Source organism: Euleptes europaea, chromosome 1 (assembly GCF_029931775.1).
Source record: "Euleptes europaea isolate rEulEur1 chromosome 1, rEulEur1.hap1, whole genome shotgun sequence".
NCBI classification, from domain to species: domain Eukaryota; kingdom Metazoa; phylum Chordata; class Lepidosauria; order Squamata; family Sphaerodactylidae; genus Euleptes; species Euleptes europaea.
This window is the reverse complement of record NC_079312.1, coordinates 133744226-133768595: the sequence shown is the minus strand read 5'-3', so window position 1 is coordinate 133768595 and position 24370 is coordinate 133744226. Positions and strand designations below refer to the sequence as shown.

At 42.9% G+C, this 24370-nt stretch overlaps 1 protein-coding gene across 2 annotated transcripts in view; it reads left to right on the top strand.

The window, feature by feature from the left end:
- Positions 1-2058: 2058 nt before the first annotated feature.
- RBFOX3 (RNA binding fox-1 homolog 3) overlaps positions 2059-24370 on the top strand; it is a 254120-nt gene continuing 231808 nt past the window's right edge. The window contains exon 1 of one of the 2 annotated variants that reach the window (XM_056864610.1): positions 2059-2157. The gene's annotated coding sequence lies outside the window, so the exon portion shown is untranslated. The remainder of the gene's footprint in view (positions 2158-24370) is intronic. The other variant, XM_056864617.1, reaches the window with a different exon arrangement.

Sequence of the window (24370 nt, the reverse complement as noted above, 5' to 3'; positions counted from 1 at the left end):
TTGTGGGGCTTGGAGGTGGACACTGCCACCTCTGGATTCAAGGTAAGTAAGGTAGAGGGAGGTGGGGGTGGTAAAATTCGGGTTCTGGTCTACTGGACCTTAATTTTTTTGGGAATCTGGATATTCCCAATACAGAGATTCCCAAAAAATTTCAGATCATTAGACTCAAATTTGAATTTTACTGAATTCTGTTTGCACATCCATAGTTAGAACTTCAGAATAATACCAGGGGGACCCAGGTTTGAATCCCTATCTGGCTGCGGAAGTTCACTGGGTGATTTGGGGCCAGTCGCATCATTTCATCCTAACCTACCCCACAGGGTTGTTGTTAGGATAAAAAGGAGGAGTAATGTAAGCTGCTTTGGTCCCCACTGTGGAGAAAGGTGGGGTATAAATAAATATAGATGAAGATGGGTGGCAGGTAAAAGATAGAGTGGTGAATGGGTGAGAAGGAGAGAATGAGTCAGAATGGGAAGAGGATCAGGGAGTTGCCAGGAGGATGAAAAGAGGAAACAGTGCAAGGAAGGTGGATAGAGGGGAAAGTGAGGTGGCCTCCCATCCTTGAGGCTTCCCTACTATGCAAGTGGGCCTTGCCCAGTGGCTGGCACTACAAAACTGAGCCACAGTTTTCCTAGGTAAAGGCTGCTGGGAGGGAAAGCTGAAGTCAGAGAGGCAGTAATGAATGTAGGTTAGCTGTTGGGTGGGAAGGAGATAAGGGAGCAGGAAAAGGGGAGAGGTTATGGGGGGGTGGTTTGAGTAAAGTGAAAGAGGAAATAGTGTGGAGTGAGAAATGAGATGCTTCCTGCAAGTCCTTCAGGTTCAAATTTGTATAACTTATTTTCACGGATATGTATATTGTTTAGATGTGTATAATTTTGGCAACAATTAACTTGCTGTAATAAGTTTGATTCCAATATGTTACCATAAGAGACCAGTGTTTTCAATGATACAAATACCCAGATGTGCTAGTGGTAGTCATACTGTGACGCTATGAGGCTGTTTCTGTCCAAGTAATATACTGTAGTTTGTTTTGTCTGCTACAAAATTTTTGTGCTCCGTTTTCAACTTAATTTCCCCTACTTTTCAGATGGTAAAAAATTAATATCTATGTGCTTAAGCAGAATAGGATGCAGCAGTGTGCAACTGTCTTTAAAATATTAGGTATATTTGCAGTTTTGCTTGTAGAAAATTAGGCATTTATATGTTCACATTTCATAAAATCAGAGAGATAAAATTTCAAGAAAAAGATACTTTTGGGGAGATTGAAATATATGCAATACTGAAATTCTTATCAAATCTAAATTATTTTATGGTTTTAAACATCCAGGCTGATGAGGAGTTATGAAGAACTTGCATACTGTTTTGTGTAATTTTGATTGCTCCTAATAAAAGGTATCATGCAGCATTTCTTTTTGGATTTTGCTTTGGACCAATGCTGCTACTTGCTACGTCTTTCTACTTAGAGATTGGGAACACGTTGACTTTTAAATATAACAAGCCAAACTGTGGGCTACAGGCTTCTTAATTCATTCTCTTTTAATGTGAGTTTTACATATCTTTAGAGACAACACATTTAAAAAGTTATGGACTGTAAAGTTCTGAAAAGACAAATTACTATAATGAGTCTGCTCTACAAGTCTCTGGAAATTTTGTGTGCCAAGGGTGCGGATTTGAAGGACGCTTTAAAGTTGAAATTATGTATTTTTTTTTCTGTTGGTGGAACAGCAACTTCATTTTTCAGTCACAGATCTCTTCCAATTAAAAGTTGCTGTCTTCATGTACCTTGACCTTGTAACAGGCAAACTGTGGCTTCATGCTTTTTTCCAGTAGATAGCATTAGTGGACATGATGAATCAAATCTGTGTCCATTCTAGTTTGTGGGTCTTTCAGCATTTGCTTCCTATAGTGCATGTTACTATTAGAAAAAATGAGAAATATTAAACTTTGTTATCAAGTAGACAAGGTGACACTTAGAAATCATTGTGCTTTTCAGGTACTGTTCTTCACTCTGTATGTATGAAAACTAGGTCTAGAATTTCTTCCCTTCTTTTCTTCCAGGTGGAGGAACCTGATGGCTCTCCTTTCTAGCACAGAGTATTAGTAGCATCACTGAATTTTTACATCTACTAGAACAGACACAGCCCCTTGGTGTTCCAGGTAAGAATCCTCAGCTGGACAGAAAGAGACCCTAGGAAATAATCTGCAGCTGGGAACAGGGGTGTAATGTTACAGTGGTCCCCCAGGCCCAGACCTTCATGCTAATGCTAGGCTATGGAAATTATAGAGAGAAAAAGTAAGAAAAACCTGAGAGGGGGATTTGGTCTTGTAACTGAGTATATGGAACCTTCTGTGGGGTTTGCCATAAAAAAAACTATACCAACCTAAAACTTAGTCCTGTTTCCTCCTATGAGGATTGTGCAGTTCTCCCTTGCCCCTGGAAAAACTGTTTCAGATGACTTTTAATTGGGCAATTTCCTCTACTTTTCCCTGGGGCAACCTTTCACATTCTATTAAGTGAACAAATAGAATTTTTCTCATAATGCATGAATGCCAAGGCTTGGTCACGTATATACCAGTAAAACACATGCCTTGTTTTCTGTGCCTGCACCCTGTGTAAGGTGGTTTCTGTGAAATATTAGCTCTTACTTTTCCAAGACTTTTCATATATTTTTTAAAATTTCTATCTGTTGGAGGGCACCCCCCCCTGCTGCATTTTGCCTGGGTGAGCCAAAAGTTCTAAAACTGAAGCTCTTCAGGAATTCATCAGCATTCTTAGACATAAAAAATGGGCAGATGATAGAGCATGTGTTTACAGACATGATGGAAACTTGCCTCTACCTCTGTCCTTTTTCTGTGACTTTTTATCATGATCTGCAGTGTCCTACAAAATAATGTAAGAGGAGCCAGCTGGATCAGACTAATAGTTCATCAAGTCCAGCATCCTGTTTACAACAGTGGTCAGTCAAATACCACAGGAAAGTCCACAAAAAAACCCTGTTGACAACACCTCACACACACATTCTGCTGAGAGCCAGCGTGGTATAGTGGTTAAGAGCAGTGGACTCTAATCTGGAGAACTGGGTTTGATTCCCCATTCTTCCACATGAAGCCAGCTGGGTGACCTTGGTCTAGTCACAGCTTTCTTAGAGCTCTCTCAGCCCCACCTACCTCACAGGGTGTCTGTTGAGGGGAAGGGAAGGTGATTGTCAGCCAGTTTGATTCTTCCTTAAGTGGTAGAGAAAGTCGGCATATAAAAACCAACTCTTCTTCTTTTTCCTGGCATTTGACAGTCAGATGCATTCTGTCTTTAAAACTGGGGGTTTCTAACAGTTATCATGACAAATCAACAATGACAGACCTTCATAAATCTGTTTAGTCTTTTATATCCATTTAAATTGGTGGCCATCCCTACATGTTATAGCGGTGAGTTCCACAAGTCAACTACGCACTGTAATGACATAGTCACTATATGAAATAGTACATTCTTTTGTCAGTCTTGAATCTTCTGCCAATCAGTTTCATAGGGTGACCCATAATTCTATTATTACGAGTGTAGGAGAGAGAGAAAAAATTATCTTTGTCTACACCGTGCATAATTTTGTAGACTTTTATATGTCACCTCCCTCAGTTGTCCTTTTTGTAAACTATAAAGCCCCAGAGGCTTTAGCCTTGCCTCTGGAATCACACTGGTTGCCCTTCTCTGCACTTTTACTGTCTATTTAATATCATTTTTGAGATATGGTGACCAGAACTGTACACAGTATTACAAACTTGTTTGTACTAAGGGCTTGTATAAGGAGATTACTATACTGGCATTTTATTGTTGGTTCCTTTCCAGATAATCCCTAGCACGGAATTAGCCTTTAAAAAATGCACTGCTGCACTGTCCACCCCAACCCCAAGGTCCCTTTCCTGGTCTGTTATCAAATCAGGGTTTTTTTGATGGGCATTTTGCAAGTCCTCAAACTTCTGTTCAGTTTGCAGTTATTGAATATGACAGTGCATACTTGAATAGGACACTGAACTAGTCAATTCTGAGAGTCTGACGCTTTTAAGGAATCCTCTATGTACCTCCAAAGGTTCAAAGAAGGCACTGCTGAAGTCCCCAGGAACTAAATTCAGAACTTGTGAAAGGCCAGAAAAGAGGTTTATTTCTGTTGGGATTAAGAGAGCTGATGCCTAGGAAAGGGCAAGTGGAAGTTCAAGAAAATGGATCCTAATTTGCTTAACACAATATAATTGCCAAAAACGCCATTGCACATCAAAAACAAATAAACTTGTGCTGGTTTTGACATTCACGGTGTTAAGCAAATTAGTATCCATTTTCTTGCTTTGGGTGGTCCTGTCTCTGGTTGTGGGTTTTTTTAATTATCTAAAAAAAAAATTCTATCTTGCCTTTCTGCACTTACAAGGGCCACAATTTAAAACATACATGATGAAATAAAATTTTAAAACCATTAAAATCAACCCCCTCAAACACATATCATTAAAACAAATTAAAAACAGAGTTAAAATGCATACAAAACATAAAAACAGCAATTAAAACATTGGTTAGGAAGGAGGGATCATTGAAGGAATGCCAAACTAAACAAAAAAAAAGTCTTCACCTGATGGCAGATTATGGTAACAGAAGGGGACCGATGAATCTCCCTGGGGAGAGAGTTCCAGAGCTTTGGTGTCATGACTGAGAAGGTCCTCTCTCAGGTTGCCCACCTGCCTAATAGGCAATAATAGCTACAGATGATTAAAACATGCAATGTAAGGATAGAAAAGTACATTTATTGATTTCATATTATTAACCTGATTTTTAAAATCCAGGAAGTATGTGGATTCTCTCCAGGATCAGAGGAGCATGCCTATTATCTTAGGTGCTGTGGAACACAGGCAGGATGGTGCTGCTGCAGTCGTCTTGTTTGGGGGCTTCCTAGAGGCACCTGGTTGGCCACTGTGTGAACAGACTGCTGGACTTGATGGGCCTTGGTCTGATCCAGCAGGGCTTTTCTTATGTTCATATGGGAGGGGGGAGACTGTGCCAAGGCCAGAATCCTCATCTAGTTGCACTCTGGTTTGGACAGCTATAACAATCAGTGCTATGCTTTCCTCAATCTTTTTTTTTTTTTTTTTTTTGACAGCCATGAAGGCTGGGAACATACTTTCACTTTAAAAAAATGAAACTGATTTTGTACTGTCGAGCATAGATGTTTAGAATACCAAGAGCTCTGCTCTGAGAAAAGCATGCCAGAGTGTGTTGTGCTCCTTGCCTATCTGGTCCGTGATAGCTTTTCACCCTTGGGGCAGCAGCAAGAGCTTAGTGATTATGTTTGTCTTAACGATGTGGGACCAAACCTGTAGCCTGCAGCTGTGTTGCGAGCATTAAAAAAGCTGTCTGCTGGATATGGCGCTCTTTCTCCCCAACGAGCAGTGGCTGCGTTCTGCTCTAGTCTTTTGTTGCTCCCAAGTGCATGCTCTGAAATCATAAAATAAGGAACATGATTCCCCCCCCCCTGAGAACCTTCATTTCTCCACTGGGGGCAGAGGTCGTCCTGAGAGAAGGATTAAAGAGAAGCCTTGTCTTTCTGAAGAGGCGGCACAGCCGTATTTCCCCAGCTGCATTAATCAGTCTCAAGGAAGCCAAGCTCACAGCATCACCTTGAAGCTTCTTTAGTCTTTTGAAAAAACTTTGGGTAGATGATACTGCTCTTTGCAAAGAGGGGGAGGGGTTAAAGGGACCAATCGCGCTGGTTTTAGGCAGGCGTAGTGTGGGTAGATATTATGCAAGCTTCCCACACATCTGCCAGTACACCTTTAATCCATAGCATCAGCGCTCCCTGGGTTTTTTCACATTCAGTTCTTCACCAAATCTCTCTTGTGACTTGTCATGTCCCCTGCTGTTCTGGATGGGCCTCTAAATGACCAGGTTTATTATTGCTCCTTGGACCTTGTCTGCCATAGTCTTTTTTGGGTATGTATTTTATGCCTTCTTTCTCCTGTTACAGTTCCTAGCTTCTATTTGCCATTCAGAATGGGGATTGTTTGTGGGAGGGGGAGAAATATATTGTTTTTATACTTTGCTCATTGGAAAAGATTTTTTGATTTAATCTTTATGGGAAAAGGCCTTCAGACACATCCATCTTATCCTGGGCTCTTGAACATTTTGATGCCTTGGTTTTTAATTCTGTCAGGTAAAAGGAGTAAGGTGGAGAGGATACAACCATTAGTGAAATTCTGCAGGTGTGGACTTGGAGGTGCAAGGGAGCAAGGATTGTGGGCCTTGCAGTGTTTGAAGTGGGCCGTAGAGTGCTGGGGCCAACAAGGTCCATCCCTCTGACTCAACATGGAATGAATTTGGTTTTCAGAACAACTGAAGAAACCATTATCTAGGACTGTAAGATGGATTCCCAATGGTGGCAAAGCTGTGCTAGGGAAGCTTGGGAAACATTCTGTAGGCATAGGATGCTATTGAATTGAAGAACTGAGGACCACATCTAGCAGAATAGCATGTCTCTTCACTACAGAACAGTTAATAGAATGCATCTGTGAACAAAGATGGTGAGGTTCAGTGTAATTGTGCAGAGATAAACGGCTTGAGTTGGTTTTCTTTGAATGCCTAGAAAAATATTATCTGCCAGTTTTGGGTTGTTTTTTTGCTGCTAATTTTGAAGACTTTACGGCGGTCATTTTAGAACATCATTCCAGGGATCTGTCTAAAATCAGATCAGCCTAATGCTACTTTCTAACAATAGTGTGATGTATTTGAGAGTGACAGAAGTATGTGGTTGTATGTCAGGTTTGGTGGCCCTGCAGTCAGTGGAGATCTGCTTAAGTAGTGGAGCAGGCAGAGAAGCAGGAAGTTGGGCAACCTCTCCTTCTACTCTTGAATGACAGCTGCTTTATAGTTCCAGGTGGGGCCTCATTGGCTTCTTGTGTCACCTGATCCCTGCTGGGTGTGAAGCCACACTGTCATTTGTTCTGGCCATCTGTATTAATGGCACTGATGCAGACCAGCTGAAATTAAGCCTATAGTTGTTTTGGTGGGCTAGAAAGTCAGGCATTTAGGATCTGCTGTCAGAGAATACACACCATCTCTGAACCTTTGTGCCTTGTGCTGTAGAGGAATAGCAGCAAGTATGGAAGAGGGAATAGGCTTCTTTAGTTGAGTCCTTAAAAATGGAGCAGTTATTGTAGCTCAGTCACATTAAATGGAAGATTGGCTGGGATAAGTGCCATAAGAAACACACCAACATGCTTTTCCAGGAATGGAACTCTGTCCTTGATGAATGTGTGAGCTGTTCTGGCAGGTGGAGGGAGAGTGGATACATGTAGAGCAATAAAGTAGTTGCCGTGCAACCTTACTTTTTGGCCCCTTGGGAAATGCCATGACATTGTGAAATGGGGCCAAGCAGGGCAGCTTAGGTGAGATATGCTGCTACCCTTTGTGATATTGCTCGCCCTTCATTGTTTGATGATGCATGCAGTGTTGGGTTGCCTCTCTTGCCAGCTTGACACTTCCCCCTTTTTATTTATGCATATTTCTGAAATGTTCCTAAAGTCACCTGCCCACACATATACAATGAGTAAATCAAAAACAAAAGATGAAAAAGGGCAGGATGATAAAAGCATTGGAGCAATTGTCTGGTCTTAAACCATTTTGCATTTGCATGTAAGCACTGAGGTTTCTCCAAGGCTGGGCTTCCTCTGCCATTATGTTCACACTGTATCATGGAAGTTCCTATTATTAATAATTATTGGGGGTCCTTGGGGTCTAGAGATCCCAGCTTCAGGCAGGCTTTTGGGGTGCTTTGTGTGAAATAGGACCTGAGAAGCCTGCAGTGTCAGGAGAGAACGCAATGTAATTTGGTGTCTGCCAGCATACTCCTTGTCATCCCATAATCCTTTTGGGAAATAAATGCCTTTTAAAGAAAGAACTGGCAAAAGGCAGCAGAGCTACATCCAAGAGGGGAGCCCTCAAGGTACTTTTGTTCCAAGGAGTAGGATGGAGTCTTTAGATCCGCTTAGACATAAAAGGCGGCACAGTTCCATTCCCAAAGTCTCAGCTGAAAGAGGGAGGGAGAAATGGGGCTGCAAAGGGAGGAAGGGAGGTCATTAAAAATGGCATCTAGAAACCAGGATGGGCCTTTCTCCTCCCCCTCCCCATCCAGCCCTAGGAAATAAATTGGGTCAGACTTGAAAGTGAGTTTCCTTGCTGTGGATTTAATTTTAGCTCTTGCAGACTAGTTATCGTATCGTAAATGCCAGGCGATTTTTAGGAAACATGCCCAGCGAGGCTTAGCTGCTGTGTAACAAGATTTGTGTCTATTTCCTGTGGTAGCATGCTTTCAGTAAACAATTGTGGGTTCCCAGGAGTCTGTAGGAAGGCTGGGACGGGATAAAAGGAAGCTGCTGGCTCTATGTCTGTCCTTCAGCTTTTGAGTGAAGCACAAGTGCTGTCCAAGGTACTGCTTGTTTGCCCTGTAGCCTGGATCATTTTTATTACAGGAAATGCCCGACTGGGGAAGGGGATGAAAAAGAGCTGGTGGGTGGACACTCTTACCTGCCAGTCGCAAACAGCAAATTCTTGTAGTGCAGAATACAAGCTCCTGCTTGATTCTCAGGACCCTTTTCCTCATGGTGATCTCACAAATAGAAGAAACGAGGCAATGGTTTAGATCTGTGGATTGTGTAGGAAAGTCTTCCATCTATGCCAATAGTCCTTCGCAGATGCTTTCAAGGAAGATGTAGAAGGGAAACCACAGCAACAGGATAGTCTTCTTTTCACAGTGGAGATGCAGGAAGCTTAAGCATTTCCAAGTATTTTGTTAGATTACAGCGCTGAAAACCTTTTTTTTTTTTTTTTTTTTGCTGAAAACCTTTTTTCCTATAATGGAACTTAGGCTGGGTTGTTGTGGTCATGCTTAAAAGGAATATTTTACTATGTTAGAGACATTGCTTCCTAGTAAATTCCTTGTTCCTGCCCCCTCCTCTTGGAAACTCCCTTTAGCAACACCCTAAAGAACTTATTAGCTTTGCATTACTCTCCTTCTCCCCCATCCCATCACTGAATTTGATTGAAAAGTATTTTACTTTGGGCAGTCTTTGCTGTGACAAGGATGATGGCAGGGGCAGTAACTATCAGCTTTGCTCTCTTCCCCCTTTCCCCTGCATCTTGCTTTTCCTGTTAAATCTTTCCAATTAGTGTCTATTAGTCACTCAGTGTGTTAAAGCATTAAGAACAATTAAGGGTGTGAAGAGTTTCCAGATGCAGCAGTGTTAAGCACAGGAGCTGGCAGGCTGCTATCTGATGCCATATGCAAGCAGTTGTTGGAGAGAAGGAAAGAACATAGGCTGTGGGATAGACCTGGATACTCACAGAATGGGGATTTCTCATTAGCATTACACCTGCCATCTTAGACCATGGTGGGCAAAAGCTAATTGGCCTTTGATAGTTTATACTGGCCAGTTTTCCACTTTATGCGAAAAACTTGCAATTTATTTATTGCACCAGCTGAAGGTCATAACAATGTAAAATAACAGATGTATGACTCCTAGTAAAAGCATCAGTTATAAATCAGAAGAAGATCTTTTGACTTGAAAATTATGATGTTCAGGTTGGACTGAGTTCTTGTACATTTATGCCTATTTAGGATGGTTCTTAGGCTAAAAACCTTAAGCCATTAGAATCAGAATCAGCCAAACGGCAACTTCAATCATTAGATCCTGCATGTAAGATACAGCACGTTCACCGCTGGCACCCCAGTCCTACTTAAATATATGTACAGCTGCTATAGAATATACTGATCTGTTTAGATACTATACCATTCTGTGCATGGTAGAGAGGAGGCAGGTTTCCCTCACTATGCAGCATTCCAATTCTAAAACTGTTTTTATGAAATATTCTGGGACAGAGGTACAAATAGTTTTTAAAATTTCAGGCTGGAGCATGGGTGCATTTCCCATTGCAATTTGTTGGTGTGGTCATGGAGAGTGAAAGTTTTATATCATAGTACTGCAATGCATCAGGCTGTGATTACTGTTCATAACAGGTAGTGCCACCTTACTCTACTGCATTGTCATTCTGCTACAGGTTACAGCAGGGGTGGGGAACCTTTTTTCCACCAAGGGCCATTTGGATATTTATAACATCATTCGCGGGCCATACAGAATTATCAACTTAAAAATTAGCCAACCAAGTCCCAAGCAGGCAGCTGCCCCAGATGACACCCCCCCCCCGGCACGGGCAAGCAGGCAGGAATCTAACTGGTGGTGCACTTGCCCACCTGGTGGCACAGGATGGTCTGTTGCACCAGTTGGGTGTAGCCGTCCAGCCGCACACCGGAGTTGCTCCTGCGCCGCATGGTCAGGGCCAGATTCTACAGCCGGCTCCTTCTACCTCTGCCTGCAGGGATGAAATGAGGACACACTGGCTAAGAACTTGCCTCCCCCCCCCACGCATTATAGCCCTGTCCCCTTTAACCCCTCCATTGTCGCCACTCCCGCCCCCAGCCCTCTTGTAGTACAGAGGGAATACGTTTCTCCACAGCTGGGGTGGGAAAGGGTTAACACAGGTTCTTGGGCAGTCCTTGCAGCTCCATAGCTAATGACTCTTCTGCAAGGGGGAGAAAGGTTCCTTTTCTCTGCAAAACAAACTCACATCTACCTTGAATAGAGGCTATTCCTGTCCACGGGAGGGGGCGGATCGCCAGTCTTAGATCCTTCTGAGCTTGAGGATCCACGAAGGGCCAGACCAAATGATTTCACGGCCCTTAAACGGCCCCTGAGCCTGATGTTCCCCACCCCTGGGTTACAGTGTTATACCAACATGGTTATTGTTCCATCCAAACCCTGATCTGCTTGTGCACTGAATCACAGCCTCAATTTGTGCTCCAGTTGTAGCAGCAGTTCTCATTCTTTGGGGATCCCCATTCTTTCTCATTCCTGAGGATCCCCATTTGAATTAAAATATTTTGCAGACGTCTCAAGCCCCTTCTCTTCCACCCCCCCCACAAGTACCCTCCATGCACTGGACCGTCACCTTCAAAGTGTGCAGCAAGCTGTGTATATGCCCCATGGGGGGCCTCTCCATCCTGTAGCTTCCTTGAAACGACACAGTGTCAACCATATCATGTATAAGTTAAAAGTCAGCTTAAGTAAAATATCAGTACGTGGCCTAAAAGGTTAGGTTTCAGAGGGTAGCTGATTCTGTAGGGCTGCAACTTTAAAAGACCCTGATCCAGATTCAGTTCATTCTCATTCCTTTGTGCTGGAGATGGCAAGAAGCTTCCTTATTGGCTAATACATTCTCTTCAGATGCTGGCTGAATAGAGGGGGGGAAGGGGCCTCAAAAATGTTCAGAGCGGTTCGTAGAAATAGAAGACCAGCATTGCACTAATCCAGAACTTCCTTTATTCAGTTGAAAGCCACCATTGGCTATTATTGTCTTTGGGTAGACAGTAGCATCTTTTTATCTCCATGGTGCAATCCTGTGCATTGGAAAATGACTAAAGTATCTGATGACTGTACTTCCTTGTCCATTCAGTAATTTCAATTTCCTAGGGCTGAGCTATTGTATCCTGGCAATTAAGACATGTTTTCTGGCTAGTGCTGTGAGGTGGTCTGCAAGCTAGATGACTGTGGGCATCAGCAGCTTTAGGAGCTTCCACCCTTTGAAAGAGGGGGAAGGCAATTCCTTCCCTTCTTTCTTTCCCCCTGTTCTTAGACCAAGGTCTTGAACAATAAAACCATAAAACTTAAGTAAGACCCATGTCTAAAAACATTTCCCTTCAACTCTTCTCTGCAGCCTTCAAAAAAACAAGCAACAAAATAGGTACACTGAGGGTCAGAGTCCTCTAAGAGGAACTGAACATTTTGCTCCAAAATTGTTCAAGAAGATGTGGACCATTTGTTAAAACATGGTATAGTCCATTTTAGCCTAAGTTGGTATACGTAAGGACAGGGCAAAAACTTATGTACCCAGGAGTCCACTGACTGATGAGACCAGGGACACAGTCAGTCTGAAAAAGGGATCTTTAGCATAAGGCCCAGAAAAACCATTGAAAAAAGGCAATTAAATCTTGAATGCATAAAAATTCCTTCCTTTCAGGTGTTGCATCCTTGCCTTCATTCATAGAAAACTGAGAAGGCTTTTGTGACGGACAGCTGCATTTTAAGGAGTTGTCCCAGTCATAGAACCCTGTAATTAACAGGGAGTTCAAACGGAACTCCAAGGATGACAGTTGAAAGCTGACTGTTGAGGGCTGACAGTTGAAGGAGAGGGGTTAACAGACAAGTTTGGAGACAGCTGAGTGAGCTGTAAGCGGTCTGTAAAGGATTCCCTTGTGAATGAGAGGAGCACACATTGGTTTTAGGATCAAGCAGGATCTATAACCAGTTATAGCTCTGCTGTAGACAGGGAAGCAGCTGTAGAGAGGGTGATCTCAAAGTGTTTTATGGGAAATAGCTCTAAGGAAAAGAGTGATCCCTGGCCAGTTTAAAGAAGTAAGCTGGGAAAGTGTGTATATGTTCCTAACTCCTCCTAATTAAGAACTATTGTTTGAAGAAGCTTATGCGTGACACAAAACAGTAACGGCCCAGAGAAATCAACCTCAGTACATAATAGATGGATCAACGCTTGTATGAGAACCATCTTAGTTACATCTTGAAATACAAAGTATCTCTAGTATATATCTATAAGAAGTTCCTAATTTTTCTGTTACAAACCAAGTTCATTTAATGGCACTTTGTTAACCTCACCTATACCATCCCCTAAGTGGAGAAAAATAAAAACCTTTCAAAGTTCATTTCAAACAGCCTCTCATGTGTTAAAATATTTCTGAATTTACATAAAAATGAAAAAACTGTGTCCTCCAGAAATAGTGAATTTTATTCAGATAGAGTTTCTTTGGTGTATTCCCCAACCATCGTATGTGTTAGACTGTTGGCTGTAGCTCAGGCCTACAGGACAGAAAACAAAACAACATGAGACAGTCACAAGTCTCAGAAGTGATAGTGGTGAGGGAAATTTTTTTATATATTATATTTTTTAAAAAGGCAATCCGTTATAGCTTCATTTTAACATTAGCTGGGCAAGAATGGGAAGGGCGTCCCCTCTGTTCTTAAAAAGGACTGGAGTATACCCTTATGAACTCTCATTAGTTCCCAAACCCCAGTTTAAGAAATACTACTGTATGGGACAGCAAAATGCAAATATTGCTTCATGATATTTGCAGTCACTCCACATAGTTCATAGTTCATTTAGATGAATTTAAGTTTATGGTATATGTAACTCATACATTTTTACTGTGGATAATAACTAGCTGGCTTTTCTTTAGTACCAAGATGTGAATTCTCGTCCCTGATCTGCAGGAGAAATGGCACGGGCTCAACCATGAAATTTCTACCTCTTCCTGGTGGGTCACAGTACATCATTAAGGAATTGATTTTTAGATACAGTTTTATTCTTTGTTCAGTAGCTTCCATGGAGGGCTGAGGTTAGACTCTTTTAATAGGATTAACATGGTTTTTAATTTAAAAATATGACTTGTACTCTGTAATAGAGGGATACCTTGTCTATCTCCCACTCTTTATCCAAGCAGATGTGTTTTTGGCAGTTATCTCATTTATCTTCCCAATAGCCTACTTTTAAAGTGAATTAGGCTGAGATGTAGTAAGTGGCCCAAACTTACTCAGAAAGCTTCATGCAGGGCTTTGAACCAAGGTCCCCGTTGTCCAACTCAGACGGTCTCTGTCTATTCTTTTATACTAGATCACTTAAAAATAATTTTTTGGAAATTATGTTTTCATTGTCAAGGAGGTAGCAGATGAGCCTTTCCTCTTACAAAAAGTAGGAGTGTTGTCTGAAAAGGCAGCCCAGGGAAGATAGAATGCTTGAACATGGGCACAATTTTTGAGCATTTGGAACAAGGTGCATAAAAGTTTCCTATTGTGGGGTACTTTAACAGTAGCTAGTGTGGCTTCTGCCTACTGTCCTGTGTGTTCAAGGGATTGGGGGGAGGGGAAGGCTTTAAAAACTTCTGAAAAACTCTCTGGGGTCAAAACCCATGACACTCAGACAGATGGTGTGAATGATTTTTTTTAATGACCTTGTTGTTGTGCTAAGCAGTTCCCTCACTTGCGGAGTAAAGACAGGTGGACTGTTGCTGGAAGCAAGCCATGGAATTACAATCTACTGCTGCTGCCAGGAATTCACCACCTAACCAGTGCCAAAAGATGGGGGTGGGTGGCAGCAGAGGAAGGAATTGTAAGAGGGAGCCAGAGGCGTAACAACTGTAATGTAATGGGCAATTAAAAATACAATGTACTTTCTCCCTTCATTGTCCCAAGAATTTTTGTACCACTTAAATCTATTTTGTTTTCAAAGGAGACAGTGGAACTTCCCAGCTTACTTTTATTTAGGAAAGAACATCTCCCACACAACAGAAACAATTCTAGGAACACCAAATTGCTCAGTAGTAGGATCCTCTTTCCTGTCATTTTTGTTGTAGGGAGCAAGAGATACAGATGCCATTCTAGATTCTGGAAAGTAAGATTTTAAATGAATGCTTTGGTGTATGTGTTTTTTTTCTTCCAAAAAGCAAACTGCCATGTGTTCCACTGGACCTCTAGAGATTAATTGGATAGTTTGGAAAAGGGGTGGGCTTGCAGAATCAACTAGCTTGCTTTCATGTGTGGAAAAGGGAATACTGTGATCCTTCTGTCTTCAGCTAGTATGCTTTGCTATGGGCTTGCTAAGGTGGTATATCCCTGGCATTGGAAAAGCTTACAGCATCTGAGAAATGGCAGTTACTTAACATGCAGCAAGTGTTGTGCCCAGAGAAATGTAGATGTAATTGTGTGTGTGTGCTTGTGTGTGTGAATATTCGCATGTAAATGTGGGTAGGTGCTGTCCTGATTGATGGCAATTAGCATTTTCTAACGGTAACAGATGTTCAGATTGCCAGGAGGCTGGTACCTAATGCCCACGCCACCATCTGTTCCACTGGGCACTGCCACAGGAATCATTGCTATCAATGCTGAAATGTGTCTGAAGAGTCCTTGCTGGAGTGTATTGAATAGTCCTAAGTGAATCTGTGTATGTGTTTGGAGAAAGGGAAGAATCACGCTAAACAGCAGTAAAGAAGCTTATAAATACTTGGGCTTATAAATACTTGGCTCAGTTTATTATGGGATGGAGGTTTTCCATCTGAGAAACCATCTTTGGATACTGAATAAGCAGAGAAAGACTTGCTTAGAATACAGGGTGCATACTTCAGTTTGTGGATGGGGTAGTTGTATTTGACCCTCACTTTGGTGCGCACAGAGTGGTGGTGGTAGGTGTAGCATAGCATAGCATACTTCCCACACTGAAGCTTGTCAACTAGCACTTCTTGGCACATTTTCACTTTTACATTGTAAAATGCAGAGAGTCCAGCTGTCACAGCTGAGAATTATCAGAGCACCCCCCACCCTGCAAGTCAGCAGCGTGCTGGGCTGAATGATTACTCAGTACAGATTGTAAACATGCCCCCAAGAACAGCATATCCAAGATATTTTCCTGTCCTCCATCAGTCAATTGCACCCTTAATTTGGTTTCAAATAAAAAGCCAGAGAGAATTTGGCTTTTAATTTTAATATCTTTCCCCTTGGTACTTTATTATTTATTTATTTATTTATTTGCAATTGATGAATTATTTAAGAGGGTTACATTCAAATTATCTTGTAAAGAATTACAGGAAGGTCTTCTAGAACTAGCAGTATATTGGTAATTGTGATACACATTTTTAAAAAACCACTTTCAGCTATGCACATACAAAACTGAGGAATGAATTAGTGATTACTATTTAAGAAAAATCTTAAGAGTTGTCACTGATGCTTCCTGGAAAATACCAGCTCTGTATTCTATAGCCATGCAACAGAAGAGAAAGACAGGATTGGGGGGGGGGGATGTGTGTTTTAATATTAAGAATTATTAGGAAAGGTAGAGGAAAGAATACAAAATATCTTTGATCAGGGAACTTATGACCATGCCATTTCCAAAAGATATCTATGAGCTCATTCCTGAAGGGGAGGGCAAAACTCCTTAGGAGCTGGCATGACCCTATGCCAGCATAGGTGCCATTTTACCACGTAACAACGTGGCACCTACACCAGTGCAGGGGCAAACACGGCGGCGTCCAGGAGCTGCTGGCCCCCGCTGCCAGTGCAGCCATTTCAGCAGGGCTTTCCCAGAAGGGAAAGCCCGTGCTGGTGTAGGGGGGCATTCCTGGGGGAGGAGCTACGTTTAGGCAGCTTCCTCACCCCTTTTCCTAGGGAATGCCCCCTCTCACTGCAGCGGTGCTGCTCTGTTGGAGGCAGGAGGATTTCCCCCGTTTTATTGGTTTTTTTAAAAAATTTAAATCTCTTTTTTTTTGCCTCCACAGGGAAGCCTCTGCAGAGGCAGCGCGGCTGCGCCACTCCCAGCCGCCACGGATCTGCCCGTCCCTTCAGGATTGGGCTACGATAGTATTTGGGAAGGAAGAGAGAATGAAAAAGGGATGCCAGCCTCCAGGTGGGACCTGGGGATCCCCCAGAATTACAGCTTATCTCCAGTCTACAGAGATCAGTTCCCGTGGAGAAAATGGATGCTTTCGAGGGTGGACTCTATGGCATTATACCCCACTGAGGTCCCTGTTTTTCCCAGGCTCCATCCCCAAATCTCCAGGAGTTTCTGGCAACCCTACCCCCACCCCCATTTCCTGCCAGAGGGACCTGGCAACCCTAGAATGAAAGGTTGAAGAGTATGGAACTCTATCTGATGAGATTAGGATTTAAAGAATGGATCTGATTAAATGATATAAAATTATAAAAAGACTGTGATAAGTGCATACGGATGATTTATTTTTCCGTTCATATAATACTCAAACTGGAAGCTGCTCAGTGAACTGGACAAGCGGGTGGTTTAAAACAAACAATAGAAAATGCATTCCCTTGTAGCTGGCCTTTGGAACTATGCTGTTAGAAATATAGCTGAATTTGGGGGGTGGGGCATTGATGGGGCAGGAGTGGTTGACAGTTGAAGGAGGACTCCTCTAGAACTTGGGGGTGTTAAAGCTTCCTTGACCAGTTGATGTTAGAGATAGGGTGCCGGGCCAGATTGATTGTTGACAGTGTCCTCCTCTCCCAGAAAGTACAAGGTACTGAGATCAGCTGGCAAGTCATTGCTGGTCCAGTAGCTTGCAAGACCCACAGTTTGAGCAATCCTGTGAAAAAACATGTGGGTTTAAACATTTTTTTTAATGTGCTGACAAACTGCTTATTTTTAGGAAAGTGAAAGTGCTCTGTAGCCATATGCCAACCATCGCTAGAACGTGCTCTATTTGCATAATTCTGCTTGTAGCAAAATCTCAGGTTCTGCCTTTCCAAACTGCAGAATTTGTTGTGTGCGGCAAATATCCCGTTAGGCAAGGGTTATAACTAGCAGCTTAATGCACAACTGTTCTGTATTGAAGTGTACTTTCTGGGGTTTCTGACAGGAATATGGGAGGAATCTTGTTCTTTTGTGGCTTTTTGAGGATTTACCCCCTCTTAGACAATGCTACACTTTATGATAGCCTTGATGGTCATCTCAGGGGCTGCAGTGACCCTTAGTAAGAATTCCTTTCCCTTTTTTATATGGCTGTGTGGCACTCTTTTTATACACTAGCTGAGGAAAAGGTACTTGATCACTTCCTTTTACTGATTGTCTGGAGTTCTCTGTATAGTGGAGCATGCCAGAAAGATGCTCTTCTCAGCATCATTTTCTGGCTGAAGATGCCTCTGCTTGTTAAGATGTAGGCCTCACCCAGCTATCTTCTTTTCTGGGAGCTTTTTTGCTCACAGCTAATTCCTTTAGCTGATCTGCTTTCTGTTTTTTTTTCTGGAGTTCTCTGTAACTGTAGATCAGGATGATATGGTTTGGGATGGTAGCTCAGTTCCTGAATTCAGTACGTGAGGAATTCAGAACACATGAAGAGGACAAGCAACAGAATTAGAAAGTTTCAAATGCAAAACAATTTGGCTCTGTGCTGATGCAAAATAAAAATACTGTTGCGGAAATGTTGATGGAGTCTTGGGGGGGAAATTAAAATGATAGGGACTTAATGAAGATTCAGAAAGGCATAAAGGGTTCAATGTTAGTTCTCTGTGGCCCTTGTGGAGAAAACTAGGCTTCAGATACAAAGGTTATAAAGACACGGATATTTGCTTTCATGCTGGTGCAGTCAGTGGAAGTTTTTAACCAACTATCTCTCCCAAAGCATTGGCACTTGCTATACCCGCTCGGATCCCTTGGCATCCCTGCCTGGTGCTACTCCAGCATCAGGTGTCCTGATGTTGCACCTGCTCTTGTCCTCGCCAGAGATTCCGGGAATTCTTTTATTGCATGACCCATTGCTGTGGTGATCTGAAGATACAACACTATCAGACCTAAGATGAGGATATATCTGTAACACATGATTTTCTGGGCACCATTAATATTTTCTGGAAAGCTCATTGCTCTTTTCCTGCTTGCCGTGTTGAATACTTCCCATCACCTAGGCATTTTGGCTGAGCAAAAGTTTTGGGGAAGTCTCCTGAGGTGCCCTTCACAGTGTAAGGCCCACTGTAACCCACAACATGTATTACTTTTCTGTTGAAGCTAAACAGGGGAATGTGATAATAGGCCTGGATATGTCTTCTGGAGACTCTGCCTCCTTAACTGTTTCCCTCTTTGTTCTGTCTCCCCTCTCCCTTTCAGCATATGATGCAGCTTGTGAACATTCAAAATCTCTCTCCAGTCTTCAGCATCTCTTAATTCTTCTCAGGGCTAATTTTCCCACACTGGAGAGAATAATTCAAATTCCAAATCTCTACCAGTCATTTGTCTAAGTGATGACCATTGCTGACCAACGCTTTCATGTTCACACCAGCTTAGTCAATACCTTTTTCTTCTGGCCTATTTCTCTGTCTTTACTACCTACATGTTGAATTGTTAAGCATTTCCTGGTCAGATTTCTCAGATAACTTGAATGATGCCATGGTGCACTCAGGATATTTCTTTTTCTAATAATTCATTCTCTTACTTAAGGCCCGAATTATGCTTTTCACAGTGTGAATTGGATTTCCTAGATTGAATGAGGTGTGCTAGGAAAGTAATGAATGGATCCCAGCTACAGTTGGGTTTTCTGAGAATCCAGTGCATCACTGTCTGTGCATAGAATATCTTCTTAAAATGGTTGTGAGTTTATGCGTATAGGGAAATTATGGCAGGAACACGATGTTTTCTGGGAACTGACCCCTAAAGCAAGGTTCCTGGTGCTATGGAGAGGTGTTTAGACTTTATGGGGATGAAATGGGAGACATATTCAGTTCTGCCTACCTTTTTCTGGCACAGCAGTATCTTTCTGATTAGGGGGTGGTTAATAATATTATTAGACTACACATTGATGGATATGGCATTTTATAGAGTTTCATAAGCAAAAATAACAGGCCCACAATTTCTTTATAATCCCAGTTTTAACACTGTGGAATGTAAAAAGCAGAGGGAGAGATAATTCTAGCAAGGGATGAATGTGAAAAAAGTGTAATTAGATGCATCTAAAATAGGTTACATTTGGGAATGAAGATTAAGGGGTTAAAACAAAGAATTCAGGGGAATGTTTTGAGGAAGGATGTACTAGGTGGAGGAGAGGGGGTACAACATACATATCTAAGGAGGTGAAAAATGAGTATCAGCAAGAGAGAGTCAGAAGAGTAGTTTAAGAAAGCAGTAGACATTCAAATAGCTGAGGATGGTAGAATTTCAGTAACAAAGGCAAAAATGTATCCCAGAGATAGGGACAGATTGGCTCTCTCCCTCTCTCTTTTGCCATCAAGTCACAGCTGATACATGGCAACCCCGTGGGGTTTTCAAGCCAAGATATGTTGGGAGGTGGTTTGCCATTACTTGCCTCCGCATCATGACCCTGGTACTCCTTGCAGGTCTTCCATCCAAATACTAGCCAGGGTGAGAGCTGAGAGTGTGTGACTGGTCCAAGGTAACTCAGTAAGCTTCCATGGTGCAAGTGGGGATGTGAACCTGGGCTTCCCAGGTCCTAGTCCGACACCTCAACCACTATACTACGCTGGCTCTCTAGGGGATTGTATCCTTTTCTGGAGTGTACGCACCTACTTGTAAGCCATTTTGAGTTCCGCATGGTACAAAGGTGGCTGATAAATGTCTTAAATAAATAAAATACTCTGTAGTGTAATATCCAATTCTCCTCCAGCTTTGCCAGTCAAGGCTGTTCTATCTTCTATAGAATGAATGCAGTTGTATAAGTTGCATGGCCCAAGAAGATATGTAAGGACTGCTTTGCTCATGGATTCAGAATGTATACCTCCAGCCTTCTTACTAATTCATTCCCTGCTTCCTTTGCCCAAGCTGCCTGCCAAAAGGCTTCGAACACTAATCAATTGTTTTCCCTGCTCAACAGTCAGATGGTGCCACCACTGCACCTCCCCCGCCCCATCAAGATAGAGCTGAGCCTCCAATTTAGCCAGCATGCTCCTGGATCGATACACCAATCTTTAGCGTTCTCTCTGTTTTTTCTTCCCTTCTCAGTCAGCCTTGAGCATTAGTGGCGGCAGAAGCTGGCATGAGCTGCATGCACCCCGAGTGCTAATTATTAGGAATTCTGGTGCAGTCTGGAAATCGACTGAGCCATTCCTTTTTGCTGTTCCTGGAGTAGAGAAGGACAAGGGGTAAGAATAAATCAGTTCAATGATAGTTTATCGGCACAGCAAGTGATGTATTGTGACATAATCATTAAAATTGTATACAATTGATAATGAGTATCTTCTTGCATTTCTTAAGATTTGTGATACTGGAGGACTGGTCTTGTTTGCACTGGCTGTTTGAACTGCACTTGACCTTCCATGTTCAGTGATTGTGCCTCACCTCTATATGAGTCTAACTATATGATTGAAACTCCTCACTCCACCTGTGCAATAATGCCATGCAGTGGCTCCTCTTCTAGAAGTCTCAGCACTCTTGATTTGCTGTATGATTGGATTTATTAATTTATAGGCAATTTTATCAAAATGCTCAGAGCTGCTTACAGGAGATTTACAATCAAATAAGCACAGAATGTTGTCTCTGGTTCAGTGGTTCTGGAGTCATTTGCTGAAAACAGTGTGCACCAGTAATATGCCATTCAAAAGACCGTGGAGTACTGACATAGAACATGAGGTTCAATTTTAGGTAGGTTGCTTATGGAATTCAGAAATCTCACTTTAGGGTCTAAAGTCCCCCTCCAAATGATGACACTGATAAAATATTTGTGTATTTGTAACCATCCTAAGTCTGTAGAAAGTGACAAATATGTAATGGTAGGGGAAGAATGGGGCAGAGAAGGAGGGGTGTCATCGTAATTTCTCCTACAAGCTCAGGGTTGTACATGTAGACCTCTGTCTGGGAGTGCGCAGGGTGCCCTGCTCCATACTGGTTGATGCCCCCATGGTGGGCTGGCCCAACAGGCCATCCCAAGCAGCAGGGACATGGCTTGACAGCCAGAGGTTGGGGCCTTCCTGCTCCTCAGACGACCAGTAGGGGTTTGGCTGGAAGGCAGGGGGAAAGAAAGCCAGGGAGCTAGTTGGCCAGGAGGAAATGAGGGAGCTGGGTTCCAGCTGGAGGGAGGAAGAAGAAGCCTCCAAGGGCTGATTGGCCCCAGTAATGGAGTGGAGCATGTAAGGCTATGCGGGCCTTCTCAGCCTCAGGCCAAGGAGGAGGTGGTTGAGGCTGCACCTGTCTCACAGCTGGCACAAAGAGAGAAGGGACAAGCGAGCAGCACCCTGACAGAAGGAGGAGGACCTAGGTGAGCCCAACCTTCTCATCTTCACATCTGAGGCCTGAGGGACCTGGAGGCTCAGACCCACCTTCAGCTAGGAACCAGGAGAAGGCTCCATCCACAGGGCTCAGCTCCTCCCTTCTCTGCTCCAGTACCCCACTCAGCCATGCCAAGCCACACTTCTAAGGCCACGGTTTCCTATGGCAGTCTAGTGCAGCCCAAGACTCAAAACTTCTCACATGCTGTTAAGGAAACTGGAGTGCAGAGAAGGAAAAGTTGGAGAAATTGGGGGAGGGGTCACTAGGATAAGGTGGCAGAAATGTGAGTAGGAGGTAAGAAGAGCAATATGTAGATAAGGAGAAGGGGGAATGGGAGGATAGAACAGAGCAAATTGGACCCCCTGTCCCATACTTTACTAAACTTTGGGGTTCATGCAAGGAGAGTTTCTTGAAGCTACCCTGAAAATTTGGTGATTCTACTTCGAGTAATGCTTCCCCCCAGAGCTCATCAAAAAATTTCCATTGGGAAAAGCTTAGCAAAAGCCAAAGTCGAAAAAAGCGGAATACCTATTCCGCTGATTTAGCGATCAGCTATCTGGCTTCAGCTTTATTCCCAGTTTTAATATTCAGGTTAAATTAAATCCAAATGAATCTGAAAAGGCCTTTTTCAGGTTTATTTTTGTTTGGGTTTATCGATATGCACAACCCTAGTAGTGATCTTAAGGTAGATGGAATATGTGAACTGCTGCTGCATTTTGAACTAGCCGAAGTTTTCAAGTTGTCTTCAAGGGCTACCCCTCATAGTGCTTGTTAGAATTGTCTTGGCTTCAAGGGTACAGTACTCTTCTCTTCCCACCCCCACCTCTTTCTCCTGCACTTTCTTACTGGTCATTAGTCATGATTTTTAACTGATAAATATTTAAGTGCCTATGGCAGTTGCTGAGAGAGAAATTCAAATAGAAGATTAAAGTGCCCCACCAAAAAGGAGTGGGAGGGGAGTTGCGTTAGTTAGAAAATCACTGGAGAATAAGTTGCTAAGCTTTTCTTTTTACATGGGTAATGATGAAGTAGTTGTTTCGGATATCAGTGGGAAATAGTAGGAGTTCAGTGGGACCAAACACTGGTGGGAAATGGGGTAGGGGTAGCAAATAGAGAGGTGTTCCTGGAACAAATTAAAGATAGGTAGGAAGAATTAGTAATAATGGGAGACTTCAACTACCTTGACAACTGTTGGAAGACAACTCCTTTGAAGATAGAATATCCAATAAATTCATGACATCCCTTTCCTAAAATTTCCTTTTTTCAGCATGTAGAAGAAGGAATGAGGGAACTGACTTGCCTTGCCTTGATTTTAACCAGTAGGGAAGATTTTGTCAATAAGGTAAATGCAGTGAGAAAAGAGACCCCCTTAAAGCTGGAAAGCTGAAGGTGAGTGTACATCCAATGAGTACCTTGAACTTCAGAAAAGTTGATTTTAATAAATGTACAGAAATGCTAGATATATTATCTAGCAGTGCAATCCTGTCAGAGAAACGATTCTAAGATGTGTGGGAGTTCCTAACAAAGAGTTGCTAAAGGAACAGTTGAAAACAATATCAGTGCCAAAGAAAAACGGGAAACATTTAAAGCCAATGTGGCTGCATAAAAAGCTAAGTGATGAGCTGAAAATAAAAAAGGATACGTATAGAAAATGGAAGGAGGGATAGATCACTAGGGATGCCTGCAGATTTGTAAGGACTATGTCAGGAAATCTAAAGTTCAAAATGAACAGAGGCTGGCAAGAACAACATAATAATGCACTTTCAGGTATATTCAAAGGAAGATGAAGGAAGCAGTTGGCTAAGTGGCAATGGCAAAATGTTAACAGGTGATAAACAGGAGTTGGAACTCCTCAGCTTCTATTTTGCCTCTCTCCTAGAAGCAGGATAGTGTTCAGCATCAGAAAGGTACTGTGAATGGTAACAGTACACGATTGCAGATCAAGACTGATAAATAGTTGGTTAGAGTAGCCTGATCTCATCCAATCTCAGGGTCAGCCCTGGTTAGTATTTGGATGGGCAACCTCCAAGGAACACCAGAATTGTGACACGGAGGCAGGCAATGGCAAACCACATCTGAACGTCTCTTGCCTTGAAAACCCTACGGGGTCACCATAAGTCAGCTGTGACTTGATGGCACACACCCTAAATGAATCCAAATTTGGATGAATCTGCAGGAATTCAAGTCAGATGAATTACATCCTAGGGGCGTGTTGGCGAACCTATGGCACGCGTGCTGACTCCGGCACGCGTCGCCCTCTCTACTGGCACGCACGGCTCAGCTGGGTGGCGGGGCCCCTGCCCTCCCCGCTGCCAGCTTTGAACTGCTCTGCGCTGCCTGCAGGCAGCGCGGAGCAGTTCAAACGCCCCACCCCCCTCCCTGGACTCTCCACAGCCCAGCCTTTCCCCTCTCCCCCCCTCCCCGGCCAAAAACCCGTTTGCGGGGTGCATGAGGCAGCTGCCGCCCTCCAGCCCCCTTCTCCCTTTCCCTCCCCTCCTTCCCGGCCAAAAACCCGTT